Source organism: Schistocerca americana, unplaced genomic scaffold (assembly GCF_021461395.2).
Source record: "Schistocerca americana isolate TAMUIC-IGC-003095 unplaced genomic scaffold, iqSchAmer2.1 HiC_scaffold_954, whole genome shotgun sequence".
Classification (NCBI taxonomy): Eukaryota; Metazoa; Arthropoda; class Insecta; order Orthoptera; family Acrididae; genus Schistocerca; species Schistocerca americana.
In genome coordinates, this window is record NW_025726735.1 from 42380 (window position 1) to 49161 (window position 6782).

General features: G+C 49.7%; 8 non-coding genes across 8 annotated transcripts; all 8 read left to right on the forward strand.

Moving 5' to 3' along the window:
• The first annotated feature begins 72 nt into the window (after positions 1 to 72).
• Positions 73 to 154, forward strand: Trnas-cga. Its single transcript has one exon. It is a non-coding gene; the product is annotated as a tRNA-Ser (tRNA).
• A 702-nt stretch (positions 155 to 856) lies between these two features.
• On the forward strand, positions 857 to 938 carry Trnas-uga. The gene has a single exon. It is a non-coding gene; the product is annotated as a tRNA-Ser (tRNA).
• A 1182-nt stretch (positions 939 to 2120) lies between these two features.
• Positions 2121 to 2193, forward strand: Trnak-uuu. The gene has a single exon. It is a non-coding gene; the product is annotated as a tRNA-Lys (tRNA).
• Positions 2194 to 2331: 138 nt separating this feature from the next.
• Trnas-cga lies at positions 2332 to 2413 on the forward strand. Its single transcript has one exon. It is a non-coding gene; the product is annotated as a tRNA-Ser (tRNA).
• Positions 2414 to 3115: 702 nt separating this feature from the next.
• Positions 3116 to 3197, forward strand: Trnas-uga. The gene has a single exon. It is a non-coding gene; the product is annotated as a tRNA-Ser (tRNA).
• Positions 3198 to 4377: 1180 nt separating this feature from the next.
• Positions 4378 to 4450, forward strand: Trnak-uuu. Its single transcript has one exon. It is a non-coding gene; the product is annotated as a tRNA-Lys (tRNA).
• A 138-nt stretch (positions 4451 to 4588) lies between these two features.
• Positions 4589 to 4670, forward strand: Trnas-cga. The gene has a single exon. It is a non-coding gene; the product is annotated as a tRNA-Ser (tRNA).
• A 702-nt stretch (positions 4671 to 5372) lies between these two features.
• Trnas-uga lies at positions 5373 to 5454 on the forward strand. Its single transcript has one exon. It is a non-coding gene; the product is annotated as a tRNA-Ser (tRNA).
• Positions 5455 to 6782: the final 1328 nt, after the last annotated feature.

Here is a 6782-nt window from a genome sequence, read left to right on the forward strand (position 1 = left end):
TACGCCGTTTACTGACACCACAGTGCTTTAAACGGTAGCAGTTGCATGTGTCGGGAGAACACCGCGCTAACGGCAGTCGTGGCCGAGTGGTTAAGGCGTCTGACTCGAAATCAGATTCCCTCTGGGAGCGTAGGTTCGAATCCTACCGGCTGCGTGCGATTTTGCGTACAGAGGAGCAAACATTTTCGCACACATGTGACATGCGTGGGCGAATGCGGGTGCAAACCAGTGACGCCATTCTCAACAAGACGAAAATTTCCGTTTTAAGAATACTGAGTTTTCGCGACGACCGCTGCTTACTGTGGCTATCGGTTCACCTCACACTGACACTGACGCTGGGACTGCAGAAAGCCGTCGCTGAGATCGTGAGTTCACAGATGTGCTCGAAAGTGATGGACAGAGCGAACATTTCATTTTCTTTTTAAGAATCGCAATTTCCATCACTCGAGTGCGGCCAAAGCAGTGGTGCAGCGTTTCTTTTCTTAAGATCTCGCAGCTGCTTGGAGGTATGTCGATCGTTTTAAGACGACAGAAAACTAGCGTCAGCGGTGCGTCAGTGGGAAGTCGGTGAAGTCGCCATTGGAGCCATAAGCCAGTAATTACGACATACGAATCACTCGCGCACCGCGCAGCTGTACGATAATGCTCGTGCGTGGGCCCGCATAGCTGAGTCGGTAGAGCGCTAGGTTTTCAACCAAAGGGTCCTGGGTTCAAGTCCCTGTCTGGGCGAAAATTAATACACTTTCGTAACGGCTAATGGAAACCCTACAGAAAAGAGTGAGGCCACGCCGTTTTCTGCCATCAGATTGCTTCTAAAGATGGCGGTTTCAGTTGTCGGGAGTCGCTTCCGCCACTGGCAGTCGTGGCCGAGTGGTTAAGGCGTCTGACTTGAAATCAGATTCCCTCTGGGAGCGTAGGTTCGAGTCCTGCCGACTGCGAAAATTTTCTCGCTCTCAAAAGGCGGACGTTCAGCTGCATCCTAGCAGTTGCGTCACTACTAAACACGTGGGTCACCAGCAATGTGCAGTGCTATTTGATCCAGGGCGCAGCGTTACAGTCGCGCCCAGAAGCCGCAGCTCATCTCCGCGTCTCACAGCCGTCCACCTGGTGTTAGTACAAGTGTCGCCTCACTGGGCAGTGCAGATGTGTCCATTTTAGCTTGCAGACGATGACGTGTAGCAATTTATGAGCTAACGCAAGTCGTATGTTTTACCGTGTGTATCTGCTAGATACTGCCTCTCATACGGTGGAGAGACTCACTCCTTCTTGTGTCTCGTTCTCCGCACACGAGTTGCCCCTGGCATCGATATAGCACGGGTTTTCTAGCGTCAGCGAAGTCAATATTACACGAATCGAGTCGACATGTTTGCTTGTTACGATGACGGAAGAAGAAGAAATGTGTGTGGAACTTCACTGCATCGGCTGCTCGCCTTTCAGCGCCCCTGTGTCTTATCAGACGAAGGTGACTGTGAAATTGGCAACGAGGCAGAGGTTAACGAACACATGCAAATGGCAACCTTCAACGTCACCCGAAATAGACTGAAGATCTAAAGGTCCCTGGTTCGATCCCGGGTTTCGGCAGGTATTCGTTTTGATGCGACGCCAATGGAATTACTCTGCGTTTGTGATAATGCAACTACCGCTGACAACAAAAATGACTCTCTCCTGTAGCTGTTCTGGTTGTCTAGTGCATGCCATAAGAGGAACTCACTAGACAACTAACTCCCCTAGAAGCAAAAGAATTAAAAATATCCTACCGACTGCATTCCTTTTTCTGTGTCAGGTGGTGAAGAACGTCTTCAACGGAACCGTGAAATGAGCGAAAGCGTGGGAAACATTGCATTCGAAATGCTTGTGAATTTTCCAATTGCCCAGTGAGTGTCGACAAAACACGTAAATTCTCTGCTCCGACGTATGAGGCGTAACAACTAGTGCAATTTGTTGTTGCATCGTGTGCCAGCAGTCTTCGAGAGTGTGTTACGAGCTTAGCGGGATAAGTTTGTAGACAGCATGTAGGCGACGTTTTATTAGTAACGGCCCCATACAGCGATTGCACAACAGTAAAGGACATGAGTCAATGTATAGTTGTGCATTGTGGGAGGTTTTGCAGCCTCGTCCGAGCCCGGATAGCTCAGTTGGTAGAGCATTAGGCTTTTAACCTAAGGGTCCAGGGTTCAAGTCCCCGTCGAGGCGGAAATTTTAACACTTTGGTAGCGATTCGTCTGGTAGCGGTGGAAACGCTACGGAAAATAATGCAGTTACGCCGTTTACTGACACCACAGTGCTTTAAACGGTAGCAGTTGCATGTGTCGGGAGAACACCGCGCTAACGGCAGTCGTGGCCGAGTGGTTAAGGCGTCTGACTCGAAATCAGATTCCCTCTGGGAGCGTAGGTTCGAATCCTACCGGCTGCGTGCGATTTTGCGTACAGAGGAGCAAACATTTTCGCACACATGTGACATGCGTGGGCGAATGCGGGTGCAAACCAGTGACGCCATTCTCAACAAGACGAAAATTTCCGTTTTAAGAATACTGAGTTTTCGCGACGACCGCTGCTTACTGTGGCTATCGGTTCACCTCACACTGACACTGACGCTGGGACTGCAGAAAGCCGTCGCTGAGATCGTGAGTTCACAGATGTGCTCGAAAGTGATGGACAGAGCGAACATTTCATTTTCTTTTTAAGAATCGCAATTTCCATCACTCGAGTGCGGCCAAAGCAGTGGTGCAGCGTTTCTTTTCTTAAGATCTCGCAGCTGCTTGGAGGTATGTCGATCGTTTTAAGACGACAGAAAACTAGCGTCAGCGGTGCGTCAGTGGGAAGTCGGTGAAGTCGCCATTGGAGCCATAAGCCAGTAATTACGACATACGAATCACTCGCGCACCGCGCAGCTGTACGATAATGCTCGTGCGTGGGCCCGCATAGCTGAGTCGGTAGAGCGCTAGGTTTTCAACCAAAGGGTCCTGGGTTCAAGTCCCTGTCTGGGCGAAAATTAATACACTTTCGTAACGGCTAATGGAAACCCTACAGAAAAGAGTGAGGCCACGCCGTTTTCTGCCATCAGATTGCTTCTAAAGATGGCGGTTTCAGTTGTCGGGAGTCGCTTCCGCCACTGGCAGTCGTGGCCGAGTGGTTAAGGCGTCTGACTTGAAATCAGATTCCCTCTGGGAGCGTAGGTTCGAGTCCTGCCGACTGCGAAAATTTTCTCGCTCTCAAAAGGCGGACGTTCAGCTGCATCCTAGCAGTTGCGTCACTACTAAACACGTGGGTCACCAGCAATGTGCAGTGCTATTTGATCCAGGGCGCAGCGTTACAGTCGCGCCCAGAAGCCGCAGCTCATCTCCGCGTCTCACAGCCGTCCACCTGGTGTTAGTACAAGTGTCGCCTCACTGGGCAGTGCAGATGTGTCCATTTTAGCTTGCAGACGATGACGTGTAGCAATTTATGAGCTAACGCAAGTCGTATGTTTTACCGTGTGTATCTGCTAGATACTGCCTCTCATACGGTGGAGAGACTCACTCCTTCTTGTGTCTCGTTCTCCGCACACGAGTTGCCCCTGGCATCGATATAGCACGGGTTTTCTAGCGTCAGCGAAGTCAATATTACACGAATCGAGTCGACATGTTTGCTTGTTACGATGACGGAAGAAGAAGAAATGTGTGTGGAACTTCACTGCATCGGCTGCTCGCCTTTCAGCGCCCCTGTGTCTTATCAGACGAAGGTGACTGTGAAATTGGCAACGAGGCAGAGGTTAACGAACACATGCAAATGGCAACCTTCAACGTCAGCCGAAATAGACTGAAGATCTAAAGGTCCCTGGTTCGATCCCGGGTTTCGGCAGGTATTCGTTTTGATGCGACGCCAATGGAATTACTCTGCGTTTGTGATAATGCAACTACCGCTGACAACAAAAATGACTCTCTCCTGTAGCTGTTCTGGTTGTCTAGTGCATGCCATAAGAGGAACTCACTAGACAACTAACTCCCCTAGAAGCAAAAGAATTAAAATATCCTACCGACTGCATTCCTTTTTCTGTGTCAGGTGGTGAAGAACGTCTTCAACGGAACCGTGAAATGAGCGAAAGCGTGGGAAACATTGCATTCGAAATGCTTGTGAATTTTCAATTGCCCAGTGAGTGTCGACAAAACACGTAAATTCTCTGCTCCGACGTATGAGGCGTAACAACTAGTGCAATTTGTTGTTGCATCGTGTGCCAGCAGTCTTCGAGAGTGTGTTACGAGCTTAGCGGGATAAGTTTGTAGACAGCATGTAGGCGACGTTTTATTAGTAACGGCCCCATACAGCGATTGCACAACAGTAAAGGACATGAGTCAATGTATAGTTGTGCATTGTGGGAGGTTTTGCAGCCTCGTCCGAGCCCGGATAGCTCAGTTGGTAGAGCATTAGGCTTTTAACCTAAGGGTCCAGGGTTCAAGTCCCCGTCGAGGCGGAAATTTTAACACTTTGGTAGCGATTCGTCTGGTAGCGGTGGAAACGCTACGGAAAATAATGCAGTTACGCCGTTTACTGACACCACAGTGCTTTAAACGGTAGCAGTTGCATGTGTCGGGAGAACACCGCGCTAACGGCAGTCGTGGCCGAGTGGTTAAGGCGTCTGACTCGAAATCAGATTCCCTCTGGGAGCGTAGGTTCGAATCCTACCGGCTGCGTGCGATTTTGCGTACAGAGGAGCAAACATTTTCGCACACATGTGACATGCGTGGGCGAATGCGGGTGCAAACCAGTGACGCCATTCTCAACAAGACGAAAATTTCCGTTTTAAGAATACTGAGTTTTCGCGACGACCGCTGCTTACTGTGGCTATCGGTTCACCTCACACTGACACTGACGCTGGGACTGCAGAAAGCCGTCGCTGAGATCGTGAGTTCACAGATGTGCTCGAAAGTGATGGACAGAGCGAACATTTCATTTTCTTTTTAAGAAATCGCAATTTCCATCACTCGAGTGCGGCCAAAGCAGTGGTGCAGCGTTTCTTTTCTTAAGATCTCGCAGCTGCTTGGAGGTATGTCGATCGTTTTAAGACGACAGAAAACTAGCGTCAGCGGTGCGTCAGTGGGAAGTCGGTGAAGTCGCCATTGGAGCCATAAGCCAGTAATTACGACATACGAATCACTCGCGCACCGCGCAGCTGTACGATAATGCTCGTGCGTGGGCCGCATAGCTGAGTCGGTAGAGCGCTAGGTTTTCAACCAAAGGGTCCTGGGTTCAAGTCCCTGTCTGGGCGAAAATTAATACACTTTCGTAACGGCTAATGGAAACCCTACAGAAAAGAGTGAGGCCACGCCGTTTTCTGCCATCAGATTGCTTCTAAAGATGGCGGTTTCAGTTGTCGGGAGTCGCTTCCGCCACTGGCAGTCGTGGCCGAGTGGTTAAGGCGTCTGACTTGAAATCAGATTCCCTCTGGGAGCGTAGGTTCGAGTCCTGCCGACTGCGAAAATTTTCTCGCTCTCAAAAGGCGGACGTTCAGCTGCATCCTAGCAGTTGCGTCACTACTAAACACGTGGGTCACCAGCAATGTGCAGTGCTATTTGATCCAGGGCGCAGCGTTACAGTCGCGCCCAGAAGCCGCAGCTCATCTCCGCGTCTCACAGCCGTCCACCTGGTGTTAGTAACAAGTGTCGCCTCACTGGGCAGTGCAGATGTGTCCATTTTAGCTTGCAGACGATGACGTGTAGCAATTTATGAGCTAACGCAAGTCGTATGTTTTACCGTGTGTATCTGCTAGATACTGCCTCTCATACGGTGGAGAGACTCACTCCTTCTTGTGTCTCGTTCTCCCGCACACGAGTTGCCCCTGGCATCGATATAGCACGGGTTTTCTAGCGTCAGCGAAGTCAATATTACACGAATCGAGTCGACATGTTTGCTTGTTACGATGACGGAAGAAGAAGAAATGTGTGTGGAACTTCACTGCATCGGCTGCTCGCCTTTCAGCGCCCCTGTGTCTTATCAGACGAAGGTGACTGTGAAATTGGCAACGAGGCAGAGGTTAACGAACACATGCAAATGGCAACCTTCAACGTCAGCCGAAATAGACTGAAGATCTAAAGGTCCCTGGTTCGATCCCGGGTTTCGGCAGGTATTCGTTTTGATGCGACGCCAATGGAATTACTCTGCGTTTGTGATAATGCAACTACCGCTGACAACAAAAATGACTCTCTCCTGTAGCTGTTCTGGTTGTCTAGTGCATGCCCATAAGAGGAACTCACTAGACAACTAACTCCCCTAGAAGCAAAAGAATTAAAAATATCCTACCGACTGCATTCCTTTTTCTGTGTCAGGTGGTGAAGAACGTCTTCAACGGAACCGTGAAATGAGCGAAAGCGTGGGAAACATTGCATTCGAAATGCTTGTGAATTTTCCAATTGCCCAGTGAGTGTCGACAAAAACACGTAAATTCTCTGCTCCCGACGTATGAGGCGTAACAACTAGTGCAATTTGTTGTTGCATCGTGTGCCAGCAGTCTTCGAGAGTGTGTTACGAGCTTAGCGGGATAAGTTTGTAGACAGCATGTAGGCGACGTTTTATTAGTAACGGCCCCATACAGCGATTGCACAACAGTAAAGGACATGAGTCAATGTATAGTTGTGCATTGTGGGAGGTTTTGCAGCCTCGTCCGAGCCCGGATAGCTCAGTTGGTAGAGCATTAGCTTTTAACCTAAGGGTCCAGGGTTCAAGTCCCCGTCGAGGCGGAAATTTTAACACTTTGGTAGCGATTCGTCTGGTAGCGGTGGAAACGCTACGGAAAATAATGCAGTTAC